General features: G+C 38.8%; 1 protein-coding gene across 2 annotated transcripts in view; it reads right to left on the bottom strand.

Annotated features, from left to right (window-relative positions):
• Positions 1-21,304, bottom strand: part of HHAT (hedgehog acyltransferase) — a 147,166-nt gene that overhangs the window by 81,961 nt on the left and 43,901 nt on the right. The window lies entirely within an intron of this gene.

Genomic DNA, 21,304 nt, shown 5'->3' with positions numbered 1-21,304 from the left:
ATTGGTGCAGCTCCTTGAAATTATAAAGTAATTTAAGTATGAAGTGTCATTATTAGCCAACGTACAAATACAGATCTCTTCGTGGGTGAAAGAACACACAGAAAGCACATAGCTAGAAGTCCTTTTTGTCTAGACCCTTCAGCTTGCATATCAATTCTGTACTGACACATTTGATGTTAAAGATTATCTTTGGTTTCTAATGACTTTTTAGAAAAGACATTCTTTTCATCAGCATGGGTGCAAACTGGCAATGCTTTCCAGTTAGATAAATAGCTTGGTTGCCATTATACTTTAAATGAATAAGAAAACATCTTTAAAATACGCGGTCTGATCTAATAAGGTGCAGCCAGTTCACAATCTCTAATGGGGGTTTGGTAAAGCTTCCTGTACACTGTCTGAGTGAAATAGATACATGAAAATTCATAACAAGGCAGACAAATAGGTAAACAAAAGAAGATTTGTCATAATAGTACAGGTTATGAATGCAAACCATATTCTTTCTACTTATCTCACTTGGACAAGAAAGTTACATTGAATGCCATCATAACACTCTGCTTATTCACTGTGTGTCATACGTAATCCAGAATAGTGTATCCACTCAAAACAATATTCAAAAGATTTCTGTTTATTTCCAAGTTATTTTCAGGCACTGAGAATGTTCTGTATTTTATTTGAACAGCTGGGAGTTGTCAAAGCACATTCTTTCTTGTCCCATAAAAATGCTTATTGTATCCCCATCACTACAGTACCTGAATGCCTTTATCTATTAAAGCCACCAACAACAAAACCATACTCTGTACTTTTTTCACTCACCACAAAGGAGATGATGTTTACACAATACAGCACAACTCTTAGGCATGAAGAGAAACTGCGTACATTTTTCTAAGTGCATCTGCAAGTGAAGAACCCTGCTCTGCATAAAGTGTTCAAGGTGGTTCCTTTATTACAACTCTTGGTTTGGGTTGGTGCACACTACAAAACTGTGAGCTACACTGTCTGTCAGAGACATCTCCTGAAACAGTAACTTTTCACTTGTAAACACATAAAAGGACCTGCTACCTTGGAAGATCAGGATTGCTGACATTCCTCCACCATTTAGACATTTACAATGAAATCTTTTGGGTCTGAGCCCCACAGAAACCAAATCCTGAACTTGATCAGTACTTAGTAACGCAAGAGTATAGAGAATGCTAACTAGCTTTCATGTGTCAGTAGTAGCCCACAGAAGCAAAAAATTGCACAGCAATATTTAATGCCAGCTGGACCACTTGATGTGACACTCATTGTGGCACTCTATCTAGGAATAATGAAAGCTTCTCAGCCACGCAGGTTAAAAAAGACAGAAGTGTGAACACAGCAATACTGTTTCAAGGGCACACAGTTCTGTGCTGGGGAAAACAGCTAAGCTACAGACTATCTGCCTGGCACAAAAAGCAACCTGGGGAGGATGGGGGGGGGGAGGGGGGGAAACTTCTGTAAAATCAAGCAGAATTGCTCTAGAATCCAGTTCCAAATTGTGCCCTTCCTTCCCCTGAAACTTCATTTGCATGAGCTGGAGCTTTGCACTAAAGAAGGAAGTCGCTTATTATATTAACCATTATACTTCTGTAAATATCTATATAAATAGGCATGCCAGCTACAAATATGGAACACTGCATGATGACTCCTCACAGACATACTAGGTCACCAGGGGGGAAATAAAAGATGTCAAGGAGGTTGTCAACAGCCTGGACTGTTGACAGATGCCTGGACAGACAGAAAAGATCAACTTTCAAGTTACCTTCCAGGGAGAAAAGCAATTGTTAATAATCTGTAACTGAATCTAATACACTTACCCTGGAGAAGGGAAGAGGAGGGCGACAAATGGGTTGAAGCACCTTCTGATGGTGAAACACACAGACCTTGGTCCCAAACAACCCATTGCACTAACAGTGAATGTTCCTACAAACCATACAGAGCCTAGTGCACATTTACAATGTTTCCACATGCGCACATTCCTCAACAGATATTTTTTAGACAGGCCCTGAAATGTTCAGCAAGACACAGGAACACTTTCCAGTGAACACTACAGGAACACAGGGAAATAACAAACACTTCCATGGCCGCCCCAGTGCCAGGCTCCAGCAATACCACACCTCTTCCATCTACTACTGGCCATCCTTGCTGCTGGTTGCTTATCAACATCATTAATGATTATTTTAAGGCAGCAACTATGTAGGGGCACCACAGTAGTAAGGAGGTTATCTCAAGGTGCAAGAAAAAGAATTAAGATTGGCAGAAAGGATCAAAGGCTAGAAAAAGTAACCAGCTGACAGAGAATGAGAGAAAAAGAAAGGCAGAGATGTCACCAACAGATGTTTCAGACAATAAATTCACCCATGGCCCCCACAATTCCAAACTCTTAAGTGCACTGAATGGAAAAGGTTACATTGAAGAAGCTAAATGAATGTAAAAGGCAGAAAGACGCTGGCTAGCAGAAGCTACAGAAACAGTTTCAAGGGGAACTGCACTTCAGCAGAAAAGACTGCTCAGGTACAGTGACAGAAAGCAGTAGTTCAAGATTTTTTCAGGTTTTTGGTTTTCTTTTCTTTTAAAAGGAAAGTTCTCAAATCCAGAGAAAATCTCAGGCAAAATCTGGGACTGACAGCAAGGAGACATTAGAAGATAATGTCTGAACATCTAGAATTCTTTTTCACGTATCATTTCAACACCATATAATGTTTTTTTCTTTCTTAAGGTCAAAATTACTGCATTTTGTTTTCTGTAATTCTATACATATACACACAGCAAGTAAGATGTTACAAAATGCTGGTGTTTTATCAGAAAAATCTGATTATACAAAATTTTATTTAACTTGTAAATTCAGTGGAAATAACCTACTTATTTCAATGTTAAAAATTTCAGGTATTTATTTCGTGTAAATACACGGGAAAACAGAATATTCAACCTATGATACCTAAATCCAAGACAAGACATATAAGTTGTATCTCCATTTACAGTATACATTCATAGATGCTTTGTTGGTTCTTTTTAATAGAGGAAAGAATAATTACAGTGAAATATCCACCAAAGTTGCATAAATGCTTCAGAAGCATTTATGCTGGTGCATTTGAAGGGCCCTCCACCTTAAATACAAGCATCTCTCATCACTGTTTGATATACCAGGAAAACTTCAAGCGTCAAAGCAATCTTGAATTCGATACAATTATCTAGGGAAGAGGCAAAGACCTCAGTATTGATTTCCTCCCCTTTTCTCATGCTGGTAGCTGGACTGAACTTTACTCTTTGCACAAGTCACTGTGCAAGCAAGGAGAGGGTGCACAGACGAGCAAAGGAAAACTGAATACTTGACAGGAAAGGACAAGAGGTGTCTAAATGACAGATACTATGAGTAGTCACTGGATTAAGATCCTAATGCTAAAAGTAACCAAACAACACAAGACCTAGCTGTAGAAAAAATTCTAAATCAACTTATGAATCCTATACAATTCTTTGGGATTTTTTTTTTTTTTAATACATTTTATGTGAAAATATTTTGGCCACCAACTGTATTTAAAGAATAAAAAGTCTTCCATCAGCAAGTTCTAACCAAGATCTGGAGACGCTTAAATTTAATTTGGCTCCAGGTCACTGTAATTTAGTTGCTAGCTAGTAGGAATCAAAATAATAATTCTAAACTCCTTCTCTCTGCCTTCCTGCCTCTCCTTTTATGGGTATCACCCTGAGGATTCCTTCTAAAGACTGGATGAAGCAAGGTAAAACACTGTCAAGTCTCTGAAGTCTCAGGTAATGTTCAGCATATAGCAGGGTTCTCCAGTTTCTTCCAGTTTGGGGGGAAAAAAAAAAAAAAAAGAAAAAAGAAAAAAAAAAGAATAAAAAGCAGATCAGCTACACATCACTTTTCAGTTAGATTTTAAAACCAATAGAACAAATCATTTCCTTCCTTCTTTTTAGGATCCTTCTGTACAGACCTGTCTGTAGAAGTTGCAGAGGAGGCACAACAGTTCTTGCAAAAATGTATTTTGCATCTGTTGTTTATTATTCATTGCCCAGGCTTTGTTAGACCTGTTGCTAAAAAGTACCCTGAAAGCAAGTATGGCTGTAGCATGTAGGTGGCAATCTTGGTCATTTCACATGAGCATCAGGACAATACCACTGCACAGGTAATGTAGTATTTCAAATATCTTTTTTGCTGCTGTCAAGCTGATGGAAAACAGTTAAAAAAATGGTGACGATCACTACCTTTCAAGCTGCAAGAATGCAAAATAGGGAAGTGTGCGCATGCCATCAACCTCCAGAAAGAAAAATAAATTAGCATTCTCACTGCAATAAAGATTACTGCATAATGGGAAGCAACAAAAAAGAAAAAAAAAATACTCCAGAAGGGTCAAATGGACTACACAGGAGTGTTTTTCATACTTACTAGCAACAGACGTTCAGGAAAGAACACAAAGGTTACTGTGCTGGCACCACTTGCTGGCCCTGCCCCAAGCATTCCCTCCAAACAGGCAGGAGTAATCACCCAAACAAATGGGGGAACAAGCAGGAGCATTAGGAGGGAATTGGTTTGCTACTGTTGCTTATGCAACCCTGATGCAATACTTCCAACTGCTTAAAAAAAAAAAAATAAAAGGAAAAGTCAAAGTAGCAGAGCAAGTACCCTTGTGGATACTGGGAACTTTGACTTCAGTAAAGCTTTTAAACTCAGTCTTCAAACTTTTAGAAGATACTCATTCAAAGCCACCTCTGTGATATTACCATTGAAGGTGGAAATCTTTGGGAAAGGAAGAAAAGTGAAAATAGCCCCTCATAGCTGAAGATCTGTTAGGAACCCATTCTTTCCATTATCTACTAATGAAAGTAGGAAAACGTTTTGTTTTTTTTTTACATCACTCATAAGCACACACACTGTGTTTATTAACAGCATCTATTTGGGCAGATGGTAATCTTTAAATAAACTGAAAGAGAGCAATGGAAGAGATCTCTCATCTCCTCAGATCTGCCAAATGCATAAAAGAGACAACAGCAGATAGGATGCAGAAAGGAAATAGACTGAATAACAAATCAGGCTTGGCTGACCATGTCACACACAGGAAATCACCTAGAAGCATCAGCAACTAGCAACCAAATTTGGCCACCACCCTCCATTCTGATTTGATTTTTTTTTTTTCCAAAGCACCTCTAAGATACCTAGAGAATACCTAGGTACTCTCCAGCCACATTAGCAGCCAAAAGAGCCACTGTGATCTGCAGGATGAATTAAGCATCAGGAAGATGAGCAGAGTTTTTCTTAACAGCTAGACTGCTGAAAAACAGCCCCCAGGTGCCTGTGTTCCTGACACAAAACTGTCCCCTGGCACCTTCACTAGAGACCAATTCACTGCCAAAACCTGCATTCGATTCAGATGCAAAGTCATGGCCTTTGGTGTAACGTGTTAGACAAAAGAACACCTTTATCGTCTAAGTAAAGCAGCTGTCGCATCTGTAGGCAACAAAATATAAAGAACCATTAACTTCAAAATGAACACATGTATTACCGCAATAGCAGGCCCAGCGGTTTGGATAACAGGTGAGCAATGCATCCAAAAACATAGACTACTGGCCTCAGTAAACAGCACTTATCTGTTTTATACAAGATAAAAACAGCACATTTCACTATTGATACAGTGCTTTACTGTCCAGCCTGCATGATTTACCAGGATTACAGAATCCAGACCTTAGCAAAATACTGACAGCAAAACATATGAACACCATTCCCATGAGCTGAGCTTTTTATCTTCAAGGACCAGGAAAATAGATGGCCCCGAAACAACAGCAAATGGTGCCAACATGTTGGACATCAACTGAGAAAGATTATTCTCACCTAAAAAGATTAACGGGAATATATTACAGAGCAGCCCTTGCGTAACTTGGAAAAAGACTTTCTGGAGACCTCTTCCAAGCAAGGTTTTCCTTCCCTAGATCAGAAAGACAAGATTAGAAGACTAATTCATTTTCTGCCTTCACTTAAATAATTGAGAGATTAAGGAGATTAAGCAAAGGGACTTTGCTTAGTGGACCTTCAGTATCTAAAGGGGAGCTACAGGAAAGAAAGGGACAGACTCTTTAGCAGGGTCTGCAGCTACAGAACAAGAGGAAATGGCTTCAAGCTTAAGGAGGGTAGATTTAGGTAAGATACAAGGAAAATAACTTTTACAGCGAGGGTGGTGAGGCACTGGAACAGGTTATCTAGTCTTGTAATTGATGCCCTGATTATGGAGACTTTTAAGGCAAGACTGGATCAGATTTAGCTTTAACCTGATCTAGCTTTGGTGTCTGTTCATTGCAGGGAGGTTGGACTAGATGGCCCTCAGAGGTCCCTTCCAACTCTAAGGATTCTATGGCTGTGGCAGTCTCTTGCAAAGGTTCAAAGACAAGAAGATAACCCAAACATATCTAATTACAGCAGCAACCACACTGAATTATCTCAGAATTGCTTTTACAGAAAGAAATATCATTTTTCTATGAAATAATTACCTCTAACATGCCCACCCATTTCCTAACATGCATACTTTAATGTTTTGACATCTTAATGCCCTCTGCTGCCAAGAAACCCAGTCTGCTGCTCTGTCAGAACTTCATCCAATAACTGCCTTCCACTCCCAGTCATTTCAACATTGATTTGAATTTAGTGGAATCGCTCCTCCAGTCCACAGTGCTATGATTTACCCTTTGGCAGAGTGATTAGGACACAATACCAAAGCCAATCAATTTTTAGCCTATTTTTACATCTTGCGGCTACAATTTCCATAAAGCCAAGAGGAATCAAAGCCCATTGGTCTTGGAAGCCTTTAAATGAAGCCTTCTGAGACATTTATGCATGTAATAGAAATAACTAGGCCCTGCTTCCTCCCCTTCCTCAAGCCATGCCAATGGATGAAAATCCTTAAGCATCATTTCCCTTCCTAAATCTGTGAAGGGGAAGGAAGGAGGCATTGCAAAGTGCCTTCAGTTAGATGAGATTAGTTGTGGCTCTTCACTTTCCAGTATTTCAAATACAAGCAACATTGCATATCATACAAAAATGCATACAAAAACAAGCATATACCCCAGAAAGAGACAAAGTTCTGTCTCAAACAATTTGCATAGCAGGAAGAGTTTTTGTTTTTTTCCCTGATTTGAGACACCTAACCAGATTAAATCAATAAGGCATTTAAAAGAGCACGAAAGAGCATTTAGCAAAGAGTTACACTCACTAAATAGCATGTTTCCCCACGTTCAGCCATTTCAGCAGAGCTGGGATGTGTACTGTACACCAAACACATATGGCAAACGTGTGACACCAAGGAGACTAAAAATACTCTGCATGTTCCTAACTACATGTGGTAATGGTAGATTTTAAAATGGATGGCCTCAGTTCTTCCAGTTATGTCAGTTACGAGATACAAGTGCAAAGATGAAAGACTACAAATAATCATCAATCCCACAATTACTGAAAATACAGAAGCATTTTCCAGAACAGATGTACTGCTTGTCTTCTCATACGCAGCACAAGTAATAAACAATGCAACTGTCCTCCGTTCATTCTCTTTTTGCTACCTAGTGATGTAATCCATGCTTCCTTTTCTAAGCCCAGTGACTGACAACATGTATTAGCTATTCCTACTACGGGGACTGCAACATTATCAGCACTGCTGTGCTGCTGCTCCTCTCCTTGTAGGCTGCCACTAACAACAACTCTTCTGGCCTGAGATTTCTCACAGAGTTGGCAGGATTGTGCACAAATGCACAGCTCCAGGTTGCCAGGTGCTCATATATATTTTATTTAGATCTTTTGTTTAGCAGCAACAACTCAAAAAAAAAAAAAAAAAAAAGCACAGATGGAATGAAATTAAACTCAGGAATAAGTTAATTTCATATACATACAGACCACAAACTGTTTTATTACACATACAAGAATGAAAACAAGCAAGCTCCTTTTAGAGGTCCCCTTTTGTTCTTTTGTATATTAAGAAAAAGTAATTAGACATGCTTCCAAAAAATAAAAATTAAAAAAAAAAAAAAAAAAATCACACTGCCTTTGAAAATTACAACTGAAATAAAACCAACAAAACCAGGGAAGACATTTTCATCATCAATGTACATCTGAATAGAGTCATTTGGGAGCTTTCTTCATTAACATAACTTCCTAAGGACTAGCAGTAAACTAGAACAGAAAAAGAACGTCATGCCCCTTTGATGTTAATCATAACTTAAAAATAAATACAAATGTTGGAAATGTGCTACATACAAAGAATAGCAGCTTAAAACATTTCTATTGCTTGTTACAGGACTGCTGAAATATATTTCTGTATCCTTCACAGCATGTTTTGCTCAAAAGACTGCAATAAGACATGGAATGGCCTTGTAGGAAAAGCTCTCAGCCCTGTTCTGGGAACCCAACAGGCCTCTGCATTGACACAGGCAGCGTGGGGAACAAACGGAGGAGCAGAAGGTTGCATGCAGCCACATGACTGCAGTGCTGTCATGGGGGATGCAGGGCAGGTTGGGAAGGCTTTAACAGTTGCCTCAAGAATGCTGCATCAGTCATGTAGCTCTTGGCATAGAGACAAAATTGTCTTTATTTTCGTAAAACATAGAGAAACAGAATGAGGAGTCTGTTTATCTCTACAGATATGTTGCAGGGAAACAACCAATAAAGTACAAGACACAGATCCAATATCATGACATTATTAGCTAATCTTTTTCATTTAATATCGAGATGAAAATACCATTATACTCCCACTGAAAGAGCCCTAAATCATTTCTACACTTAAATGCACAGGTTATTCATGTTACTCTACTGAAAAAAATGAAAGATCTTCTTGCTGTCAGCTGGTGTAAAATGTCAAGTACACCACTGATAAAAATACGTTATATCTAAATAAGTCATAACAGTATGTTTCCTGTGTACTGCCCTCAAGAGACATGAGAGAAGCTGGCATGCTGTGACCACTGCCCAGGCTCTGGAGGTCGATGCTACTGCAGTGAAACAATAAATCACCCAGCAAAGATGCACACTGCCTTCAAGACAGTGATCATAATCAGAATAAAGATGTGCCGACTCTGTGATTAAATAACTTGTCAGGTTGATTCTAAAAAGCATTTGTGCATCTACAGCTCTAGCAAAAGCATACAACCCTAACACATTTGCTTCCATAGCTGAAATATCTTAATGAAAGTAGTCATTATTTTGCTAATTTACTTCTGAACTCCTCAGAGACACCATCAGCTGGAGCGAAACACTTCTGCCTGAATATTGCATTCTGAACAATATTTGTTATAATGCCATGCTAAAGTTGAAAGAAATTTGAGAAAAATACTTTCAGGCTTTCCCCATTGATTTGGTCTGTGCACTTGAGAGCACTTTATAAAAGCTTGTTTCCCTGCTTCTTAGAGGTGGATCACATTTTCATTTTTCCTCAGTTCAACAGAAGAAGGAAAAAAATATTTAGAACTGTGTAACGAAGCACAAAAATAATTTGATGAGGAACCAGGGACATGCATGGTACTGGAAGGTAACTTTTGGAAATTGATTAGTTTGAGTAATTGAGTAATATGCCTGTGATCTGCAAAGAACACCCTTCCTTAAGCGCTGTCTAAAAAGCAACAAAGGTTAATATTTTTTCATATAGTTATTTGCCTCCTTGCACTGAAATATCTTTAAACTTGGAAACATTAAGCAAATAAGCTCAAGTCTACTCTAAGTAATCTACATATCGACGTATCACATCTGCAGTTTTGTGGGCGCATGCCTCAACTCTTCTCCTCCAACAGAGAATTCACAGACTGTGCCCAGAAATTTAGCCGCAGACAAACCAATCACTACTTTTTGTTTAGTTATATCTGCACTAACACTGCCATTCAACAGTGGCCTTGTAAAACCATGAGTAAGAAATATCAAAATTATTCATTAGAACTCATCATCCTTACACTGCTTTTGGCTCATCCAAAGCTCTGATCAGGCCATGCAAAACATCAACAAATACTCATGTCTGGAATCAGGAACCACAGGCTACAGGAAAAATCTTGCAAAGATGGGCATCTCAAAGAACTAGAATCATAGAATCTAGAAATCATAGAATCTATCACAGAATCTAGAGATCATAGAAACTAATGCTACTGCCCATAAAAGCAGAGAAAAGATTTCCAAGGACAGTAACAGAAATCCAGGCAAATCAAATCCTTAAAACCTGATAGTACAGCACAAACAGAACTGTAATAAAAAACAAAATAATGCTTCAGACCAATAAGAAAAGAAAAAAATTCTTCAGCTCTAAAAATAGAGAAGAGGCAATTCAAGCATTCAGGCAATAGATGTCTCATTAGGCAACTAAATTAATCCAGAAAAAGAAATATAGCTTTATATTACTGAAACTGATTGTTCATTTGACAAAATAAAGACCACTAACCCTCCCTGCTGAGCTTAAGCTTAATTACTGTCATGCCAACGTATTTAAAATTCTCTTGAAATAATAGTCCATAATTATAATATGAACCTGAAGCATTATCATCAAATCTTAAAATTTTCTTTGATTACGTAAGACACGTATTTTGTATTCACAATTTTTATTTTTTGCAAGGAGTTAATTAGAAAGGCACATAACACTTGGCCAGGTTAAGCTCTACTCTACCCCCACATGGTTGCTCTTATACTTGTAGCTAACTTGTCTTTCACACTTGCAGCTACTTCCTGCTCTACCTACCAGGTTCTCCAAAGGAATGTCTCTCCAGATACAAGGATACAAACAAGACACTTTAGGTGACCTTGATTTTTTCATAGTGGAGGCAGTCTCCAATTCAAAAAATCTCCACCCAAAAGGTACAATAATTCTCTCTAATGAATTCTTTGATCCTAATGCAAGTTAGCACTCACATGCTCGAAATCAATTAAAAAACTTATATTTTTAACCTGTTTGTCTTATCCAGTTTCTCATAATGGAAAAAAAAGGCAAGTTTGAAGACCACATTCATCAGAAATGCAGAGATCTATTATCCCTGTTCATGACCTGCTGCAACGTTGCATACAGTTAATTGGTACCACTTATTTAATTCTTGCCGTGCTATGGATGCAAACTCTCTCCTACATTGATTATACAAATATTGCTTGTCACTAGATAACCTACCACTTACATTTAGATCTAAAAGCATAAAATAATGTTTATGGCTTGTTTTGTTGGTTCAGTTCAAATCATGATAGGGGGAAAAACATCAAAAACATAATCAAAAACCACGTCTATAGATAGAGAAAAAAGGTACAGCAGGTTTCCATGGTTACTTTGTTAACCATCTCTAAATTCACTGTTTACATAGTTTTAAAAGTACAAGACACCATAGACAAGAGAAAATTAAATATTTATTAAGACGTACATTGCAGAAAGCTTCCACCATATGCCATGTCTATTTCACCAGCTGACTGTCAAATGAAGCTCTCAAGGAAATACTAATATTGACCAGTTACTGATGCTGCCAACTACATTATTATATAGGACAAATCCTTGCTGAACATGCACAGAGGAAACCCTTGATTAAAGTTCATTTAGTAATATCTCACCTGTAATTTATTTTCAATAGAACACAGTCCCTAGCCCTGAGACCAATTATAACATAAGTCTCACTAATGTACAAGTACTCACTTGGCAGTCAGATAAAACTAACTGATCATCAAAGGCTGTTCTCAAGCTCTAGCCATTTGAACAGCTGTTGTTTTAATCATTTACTTCTAATGCAAAACAAGTTCCTCCATCTTGTGCTATCATCCTAAAAGAAAGGTTAATTCTATAAAACATTTTTCAGTACAAAAACGTCATCTAAATCAGGTCACTTTTGTTCTGATTTCCTGGAAATAAACTTCAGCTGCATCTCCTCTTTCTGGGGAGAGGAATGATCAGCAACTCTGTGGTACCGAAGGCCCTAGGAAATTCCAGGCCTGCACTCAGAAGCTCTCAAGTTGTGTGCAGAATCCCCAGAGAAGGAAATTCTGGAGGTACTTTGAAGTCCTCAACATTTGGCTGTAGACCTCATTCAGTTATGAACTGGAACATAGCCTTAGGTCCTAGATACAAGTTTATCACACAGCAGTGAAACACAAAAAAGGCAGCTAACTCTAATACTGACAGCAGGCCTGATTTCAGTAAATGGTTATAAGAAGTACGGTGCAGTCTATTCAGGCAACATACAGAGAACAAGACAGACACACTCTTCTAAGAAGCATCACTTTTTCTGCTGTGTACTAAACCAAAAAGTCTACTGGAAACTCTTCCATAGGCAAAACACTGTCAGTCTACATACTGCCTTACAGCCAGACTTTTACTTTTCATTTTTGCTGTGCGCTTGCACAACTTTCAATGAACACATGTATTATTATTTCTTTTAGACAATCTGTGAAGCCTGCAGAGGGCAGCTAGTCTCTGTTCCATTGTGGGATCAACTCTACTTAGGTAATTCTTCTACAATATTTGCTCTTGAGTGTTGCTACACTCCAATGGCATTAAAATGAGAAAAGTTACCTGAGCGACTCATGGCTAATCTTTCTGGCTCATCTTTTCCATATATGCAGAAGACATATTTTTAACACATATTTGAGTAGCGGTAGAACTCAAACAGAATCACTAATAAGGTTATATTCTGATTTTATCTCCCCATCGTTAGTTAAAAAATAAAAAATAAAATAAAGTCTGTACTTCCACTGAATCACAGAACACCCTGAGTTGGAAGAGACCATAAAGATCACGGAGCCCAAATTCTGGCTCTACATGGGAGCGGAATCCTGTGTTTGAGAGTTGTCTGAACACTTCTTGGCAGGCTTGGGGCTGTGGTCACTGCCACATGTGTGATGCACCCCAGGTTATGGTTGGCCCTTTTGGCAAAATACCATGCCTCACTTAGCAGGTTTCAAATGTCTATATCTAATATTTTCAGAGCTATAATCTAATCCAGATTTGAAAAGCAATTTATTGTACCAAAATGCTAGATGCATTTGAAAATAATCTCTAAATCTACCAGAACTAGCACAGGGCAATACCATTATCCTTATAGCTAGATGAGTTAAATATTTATTACATAATATCAGCATTCACTTTAAAAATAGTACTTATTACTTATATGTTCTTATTCTCTTTACATCTATCAAACAGGTATTCTGCTTTATTCTATGCTTTTTAAGTTTGGCTTAACATCATTCAGTGTAGGCAAGCAAACTCCATTTTGATATTCACGTAGACCCAAACACCAGGCCAGACAGAACAGTGTTTTTCAGCCAGCTATTACATCAGTCAGTCATATCCAGTTACACTCTGTTGCAAAAAAAAAAGAAAAAAAAAACGCTAAATCTTTGGGAGAAAGCAAAAAAGAAGTGCGTGATAAAAAGTATTACCCACTGGTTTCTATGGCCTTAGCTCATTCTTCAGTACTGCACGAAGATAATGCAATTACATTTTGGGATATACTAGGAAGCCTACAGCATGTGTAGGCTTTTGTTTTTGTTTTCTTTTTTTTCTATTTCAGACTGTTACATAAAATAAAAAACACTGCAGGTTCTGACCCATTCTTCAAAATTATGAGGGTTACCCAACTACTATTTATTTCAGTTGGAAGTCTGCATGAGATTTTGATTTACAGGCTGTAATCTCTTCAGGAAGCTAAGGAAGAAGTGATCCTTATTGAGCTACATACCTTAAATAACACTTTTTTCTTAGCTTCTAAAAAAAATCACTTTTTTATTGCAATGCTCTATTTGCATTCATAATCTGACCAAGTAAAAGCAATTAAGAGTGTGTACAGATTGCTAAGAAAAGTTGACATTTCCTTTTTCTTTCACCCTAAATTTACATCTGTGATAGACTGTGATTTCAAATCCAATAGTTACTTCCTGTCCTGTTTTATCATCTGTTCTTGGCGTTATGTAAAGAGCTTACAATAAATAACAACACTGAGCTCTTATATAGCATTTTTAATCCATAGATCTCAAAGCATTTTACAAAGGATGACCATTATCCTGCTTCACTATGAAAAGAAAAAGCACAGAGACCTTCAGGGTAAAACTCTGATCTTCCTGAATCCCCACTGTCCACAATGAAGCAAGGATTTCACCATACACCACAGCACCACAGGTCAGCCAGAAAAAGTTCCAGGGTTAGCAAAACTGATCCAAGGGATGCAACACATCCCCTACGAAGACACACTAAGAGAGCTGGGGCTGTTCAGACCAGAAAAGAGAAGGCTCTGGGAGCAGCCTTTGAGTATCTAAAGAAGGGCTGTAAGAAAGAACGGGACAGACTCTTCAGCGGGGTCTGTTATATGGATAGGACAAGGAAAAAGGCTTCAATCTAAAAGAGGGGAGATTGGACTGGATATAATGAAGGAGGATTCTACAATCAGGTTGGTGAGGTACAGGAACTGGCTGCCCGGAAAGGAGCTGGATGCCTCATTCCTGGAGACAAAGTCAGATTGGATGGGGCTCTGAGCACCTGACAGAGTTGTAGCGGTCCCTGTTCACTGCAGGAGAGCTGACCTGGATGGCCTTTAAGGGTCCCTTCTAACCCAAATGATTCTGTCATTCTATGATCTTATAATCAGCTTGTGATTCATAAGAATGCCTCCTGACCCACACAGGCAGTGCTTCTACGCACTGTGCTTACTACGCCTTCACCCTGGGCATCTTACTTACAGCTCTAAACATACTAATGTTGCCATCAGTGCTGTAAATAAATGCAGTCAACTCCCGTTTATTAGTTTACTACTGAGATCAACATGACTGCAGCCAGTAACACAGACATCAGGATATAATGCCTCCAGCCCTGTGTCTCAAGGTATTTTCACCTCTGGGCTCATACCCTAAACCCACCCAATCTGTGAGTAAGTAGATATGAGTAACTGAGTCTCCTGCCTTTCTTATTTTTGTTCCTGATGCCCATTCTTTGCATCTTGCCATACTGTAGTTTTTTAGACGTACAGACTTCCTTTACTCTATAAACTCTCCTGGAACTCTCAGAAAACCTAGAACCAGGTCTATGCGCTAGAACTTACAAGAGCAAGGATTGAAAGCAGCCCGCCTCTCAACAGCCACACGGTTACCGGAGCACCGACCCGACAGTCCGCACGCCGCTGCGCCAGGCCGAGCCCGCCCTCTGGCGGTGCCAGGCCGCCGGAGCTCCGGGGCACCGAGCGCCCGATGTGCGCAGCCAGGCACACTGCTAGGTGACAAATGCTTCTGAGATATTAACCCCAAGGGCTTCAGCACGGACACACGCTGCCGTCTGACAGACGTCCTTTGATCCAGCTCCGCTAAACTAATTGGGAAGTTATTTAAAAGCGGCCTGAACTCAATCTCACCATGCTTTGCCTTCCAAAAAACTGCGTATTTCTTGCTGATAGACAGGAGCTGAAAGGCTGAGCAACACGAATAATAAACTGTTTTAATTCACAGTTGCAACACATAAACACGATGAGATCTGCACCTTGTTAATCTCAACTTCCCCACTCCAACAGTTTAACTTAAATGTCACATTTACATAACATTTACATAAAGATTCCATTTTGTTTATACAAAACCCAGCCTTATTTTTGCAACATGCTCAATGCTAATTTATTATGTAACAACAGATTGTTTTCTCTATTTATACATAAAAAAACCCTTAATTCTAAGAAGGCATTTGAGAAATTGCAGTTGCTGTGAAGCAATTTAACATCATTCTTTATTGTTCTCTGATTTTCTTCCGACAGCCTTGCATTTGTTGAACACTGCCCCAAATCCAGGCAAAATGCCTCAATTAATTTTCTGCCATTTCTACAGCAGCTTTTTCTACAACCTCTGACTAGCACACGCACAGCAGAGCGTTCAAAGAACCTCTCACTGCAGCCCACAGGAGCTGAGCTCAGAACTTCAAGGGCAGTAAGGCTGGATCTCTGCGTCAGACAGTTTTTAGAAGCTTCCAAACGCTTCTTAGTTGTTGATTTGTTTGTTTAGTATCTCTTTAGCATTAACGACGATTTCAACAGCAACACAATTCAGCCTTCTAAACTGCAAAACTGTCCAGCAAAGCTCCCAGGACTCTGCACCGTGGCTGGATATAACCGCAGTGCTTTATAAAAGCACTACTATACCTTTCAGCTTCTCCACGTAGAGATCTCTGTACATAAATTCATTGCAGCTCTTTTCTGCATTTTAAGCCTTAAAACGGTTTTTGCAGAAACCCCAAGGCCCCGTACTTTAAACAAGTGTGAATTCCTAAGCTAGAACCACTACCTCTTTACACCTCAAAACTACTTACAAACTAGACACAAAGCCACTCAGTCACATTTAGTCATCACTATGATGGCTTTTATTACCAACAAGACTATAGCACTGACTTCCTGAATGCTAATTAATCACATAACTTCAAGTAACTCACTACAAGGGCTGCTTCCAGTACACTGTATCCACATTACAGGATAGGAAAGATCACAGAATGGCCTGGGTTGGTAGGGACCTCAAGGATCATGAAGCTCCAACCCCCCTCCCAGGCATGGTGATTCTACCTTCTTGCATATTGCCTATTCTCACGCTGACACATAGGCTACATAAAGCCAAACACATCTGCTCCAGATTTCCAGGACACCAAGGTGAAGTGGCACAAAAAAATCTGGCAAAATTGGTTAGGATTAGCCTCAGTGGAAACAGATGCATGCAATGAAGAAACCACCCCTTAGAGCACCATGTTGTACTCCTAAGGGGAGTTACTGCCTTTGTTTTTCTTAAGGTGTCTGCAAGGAAGGTGAAGACTGTTGTGGCCGCTTTTTGTAGCAAAAGACTAATGTAATACGCTGACTAAAAGCACAGCCTGCAAAGAGAGAAGGGACACACTGATGGTTAAAGCTACCAAGACACTGTTAGAGGACTAGATAGGACACAGGAAGACAAAATTGGTGTAATCTTACCACATCACGTATTGGCAAGGGTATGTGGAGCCAATCAACCCCCAGAGCTACATATTAAAGATTTTGTTCTCAAGGCCACAGCCTGGTTTGCTGCAGAAGACAGTTTGGCCACACACTGTCATTCATGCAGCGAGGATGACTCTGTGATCAGAACAGAATGAGCTGAGAAGCTACAGATTTGGGTTTTTTGGAACAGCAGATAAACTGAAAGAGAAAAGTGGAGGAAGGATGTATCCCTGTGGGACTTTATGCCTAGTGACTTCAAAGACAGAGACAGTTACCCAAATACCTCTATCGATCCTGCTTCAAGATAACTAGGATCTCTTTAGTACTGTGCTGTATATTAGAACATCAATAGCATTTTATAGGCAGCCACATTCAAAGCAGCAAAGAGACTGTATAACATCAGCATTATTTGGCTCTCAGAAAACGAACATCTTTTAGGCTGCACTCCAGCAGAAAATCCGCATCTAAATTTGTGTCTAGTTGCCAGAGCCTGGAATCACCAGCAACAGAATTAGGGAAAGGATGCAATACAAAGCAAACAAGGCTGTTTGCAGAAGACATTGACTTCCCAGTAGCTAAGAGTGTAAGAAAGGGAAAGTTCAGATGTTTAATGTTTTTTTTTTGTTTGTTTTTGTTTTTTTAAACAGAGAAAACAGTGATAGGAAGAACTATTTTCTTTTATTGCTCTCACTGAACAGTAGGACATAGCTCTCTTAAGCTTGGGACAGCACGAATATTGTCGAGGGCTTCAGCAATTGACTACAGTTCTCATAGAGGTTACACTCCAATAATGACTTCTTCACATCTCAGTAAAGAACTGTGCCGTCTTTTAAAAGTGTCTGCACTTTAGAAGAATTTTGACTTCACAGGATGTGATCTCAGTGGTACCTTTCCGAACAGAGTAGAGTAACAAGGAAAAAAAAGACTTCTTGTTTAAATGGATTGAACAATTAAGTTATTATTACGTTACTCTCTTGAGTAGCATGAAGATATGAGGAGTCCTATGGGACTCTACAGAGAATGAGAAGCATAGATGAGTCAGCTGATGAAGTCTTTTCCTTGGTATCTTTTTCTTCAAGAGTGCCATATGTAGATCCACTATGACTGTTTCTCTGTGGGACCCCTCTGCCCCTACATCAGGTATCTCAGCTCAAATTAAAATCAGTAGAGGTAGCAACAAGTATTAGAATTTGACCCCAGAATCCAAACTACATCTTACTCCACCTAAGAAAATTAGAAAAGGGGATGGTCTTGAAGATTTCTATTTGAAGAATCTTTGTACGTGGAAATAAACAAAACCTAAGTAACTTTCAACTCTCAATAAGCTGAAGTTAAAGCACAGGGTGAGCTGTATGTGTTGCTAACAGATGGCTACCTCTGGGTAACGTTACAGGTGCACGGTCCCACAGCTCTTTTCAAAGCCACATCTGCATGGCAATGAATGATTCATACAGTTTCAAAGGCACAGCAGTGCTGAAAGTGGGGATATTTTTCAAAAGAATCATGCCTGCAGGAACTGTCATTCTTCTCCACTCCCCTTAATCAGCCTTGCCCTAAAGGAAGCACTGTTTGGCATTAAGACAGTAAGTATCCTCATAGGTTCAAGATTTTATTTCATCTGATGCCCTGGTCTCAGCACTGGGTGAAGTGTTTGGATGGAATAGCTTCAGTGAGCAAACAGCACCACGCAGACTCTTCCTCTTTCCCCTCTTAACTGCTACCCCAAAAGCTACTTTTACGCACTTCAAATTCTGATAACAAACCCATTTCTCCATATTGAGAATGCCTAGATTTAGGAAACACAGGGGTTTTGCTTGTTCATTTCTGTGGTTTTTACTATTACTATTGTCTGTATAGGGAAGAAAAAACCCAATATCTGTACTTGTACGATTTGAGTAACATGATTAACAATTCTGCTGAAGCTAAATGAAGTAACAGTTACTTTCTTTTATATCATGAAAACAGTGGGAAAATGATCTTTCAAACACAGCAGTACATTTTTTTTTATGAGTAGTATGAAAACACGGTTTTCATCATGAAATTTTTCATCAATAAATTATTGGTCTTTCCTCCAGGAATTTTCAGGATTCCTGTTTCAGACAGTGTATAATTCATAGATTTCTAACAATTCTGCAACTCTGCTTTTTGTTATTTTTATTTTTCACAGAGAAGCACAAATTGCAAAGAGGACTTTGCACAACAGATACGGTGTGAAATACAGAAGAGAAAGTCTATAATATCTTGAGAGCAGAGACCATTAAAATAGATAAAATCAATGAAGGCAGTAACTTGCCAGAACTCATATAGCAACCCAATTGGCAAACATGAAAGTAATACCAAGTCCACTCCTTCCCAGTCCAAAAATCAACTGCTGAGGAATGGTGTTTTTTTTTTTTCCCTTTACATAAAGTAAAATAAGCAAAACTCATACTGCTAAAATGTAAAGGAACAGTATTTCCTCCTTAACAGTACAGTTACAGCAAATGTGTCTGAGGAATTCCCAAGTTAATAACAGGAGTGACAAATAGAGAATGAAGTATTATTAAAGCTATCTCAAAGAACACGCTTGTAAGACCCGCAGTGGGCTTTGGAAACAGGACATATTAGTCAAAAAATAAGGTGTTCTACACAATCAAATTCAAGGAATATTTGCTATTTAGGGATTATGTGAGCATACAACTCCAGTACTGTATCTCCACACGATGCAAAACAATGCAGTATATTAGAAAAATGCCTTCTATTCAGTGGTAGAAGCATTACTAGTGGTTCAGACTTAGTACCTCAACGTTTACTGTGATTCTGCTCTTGGTTAAGAAGTTACCTGCATTCCCTAGAGATCTTGCTGTGCACTGTATTTCCTGTACAACAGTAGCGTATTTCTAAATATTTCTCATATGATTTAAATATACCTACAGATCAAAAATGGATGTGACTAATTTTATAGAATGGGTACCAGAATTTAAGTATATTGAGTAGACTAAAATCTATATCAACATATTGAAATGCAGACATCTTCAGTGATACTGACCCTATGCCTTCATTGAAGAGAGCTGTTTTAAATGTTTTCATGATTCACACAAAGAAATATACGAAAAAGTTATAAAAATCTATGACTCAAGGGTTACGTAATGTAAGGACACTGGTTTGCCTGTATAACCATAATTCAACCTCATTCTTCCTGTGACAAAGGATTACTGGGTGTACTCATGCATTTTGTGGGGGTTTATTCGTAACTCGTTTAAATCACAAAAGCATGAAGTTCAATACGAGGCTACCCAGTATTCTTCCCCGTGAGGTATGCCTTTTGTATTGCTATCTGAATGGCATCCAGACTTTGCACAGATACAGAACCACTATCATTTCCTGGATGTTGCCATGTTGCTGACAAACTAGAGGAGAAGCTATATTTGAAAAGGGTATCTTAGATTCCATAGAGGACTATGAGAAAAGAGCACTTATGAGCAATGCTGAACCTACGGCAGTGAAATGCTTATAGGCACTCAACATACTACTGGAACTGAACACTTCTTGTAAAAGCTCAAGTCCAGAGCATTTAGCTGGGTACTGAAAACATTAAAAAAAAAACAAAAAAACATGCTTTGAGTGCATGACCAGAGGAGTGAAAAGTAACCAGGAGTAGTAACCCAGGGCCAGAGCTCTGGGAGTCAGTGAATCAGTGCTGCCTGCAAGGATTCAGACTTGTGAGTACTTAACAGAGCCTTTATCCACAGTAGCCTACCAGAATGAATTCAGAACCAGGACAAGGTCAACAGCATGCTCTAGTTCACACACTGGGTTAGTCCTCCCAAGGTAAAAGCCTTCGCAGACGGAAACTGTGCGAGAAGCAACATTTTAGTGGGATGGAATAACTTACAAAGAATTCTCTAAGGACCTGAGGACTGCAAATTTTGCCATCTTTTGAAGTACAGATTGCATTTCTTTAAAAACTCAACTAGATAGTGATAGGTTTTTGAAAATGAATGCAAATACATTCTTAGAGAACTCCTGAGACTTTGCTCACATAAAAGAAGTCCAAAGAGCAAAAAAGTTCCTCACAATGCATTCAGATGCATTAACCTCCCTTTCCTTCTTGAAGCGCCCTGCTCTAATCATGGCATTCATCCAAATGTCAGTGAACAAAATCCACAACAATCACTTTGCACTCCTTATTCATCTTCAGAATATAGTCCATCTTCTGCATCCAATCAATCAAGCTTTCTATTAAGGAAAACAAATCTCTCCCCCATGGAGTCACAATTGTCTATAAAATTCAAGGCCTTATTACAAATAAGGAGGTACTTCAGTATGCAGAGAGAAAAAAAAAGCCTTTAGAAAATGTTCATTTTTCTCCAGAGCAAAAAAA

This window comes from Centrocercus urophasianus, unplaced genomic scaffold (assembly GCF_019232065.1).
Source record: "Centrocercus urophasianus isolate 14NV4802_14NV808 unplaced genomic scaffold, USGS_Curo_1.0 seq_10, whole genome shotgun sequence".
Classification (NCBI taxonomy): Eukaryota; Metazoa; Chordata; class Aves; order Galliformes; family Phasianidae; genus Centrocercus; species Centrocercus urophasianus.
The sequence above is the reverse complement of the archived record's forward strand: the minus strand, read 5'-3'. Positions and strand labels throughout refer to the sequence as shown.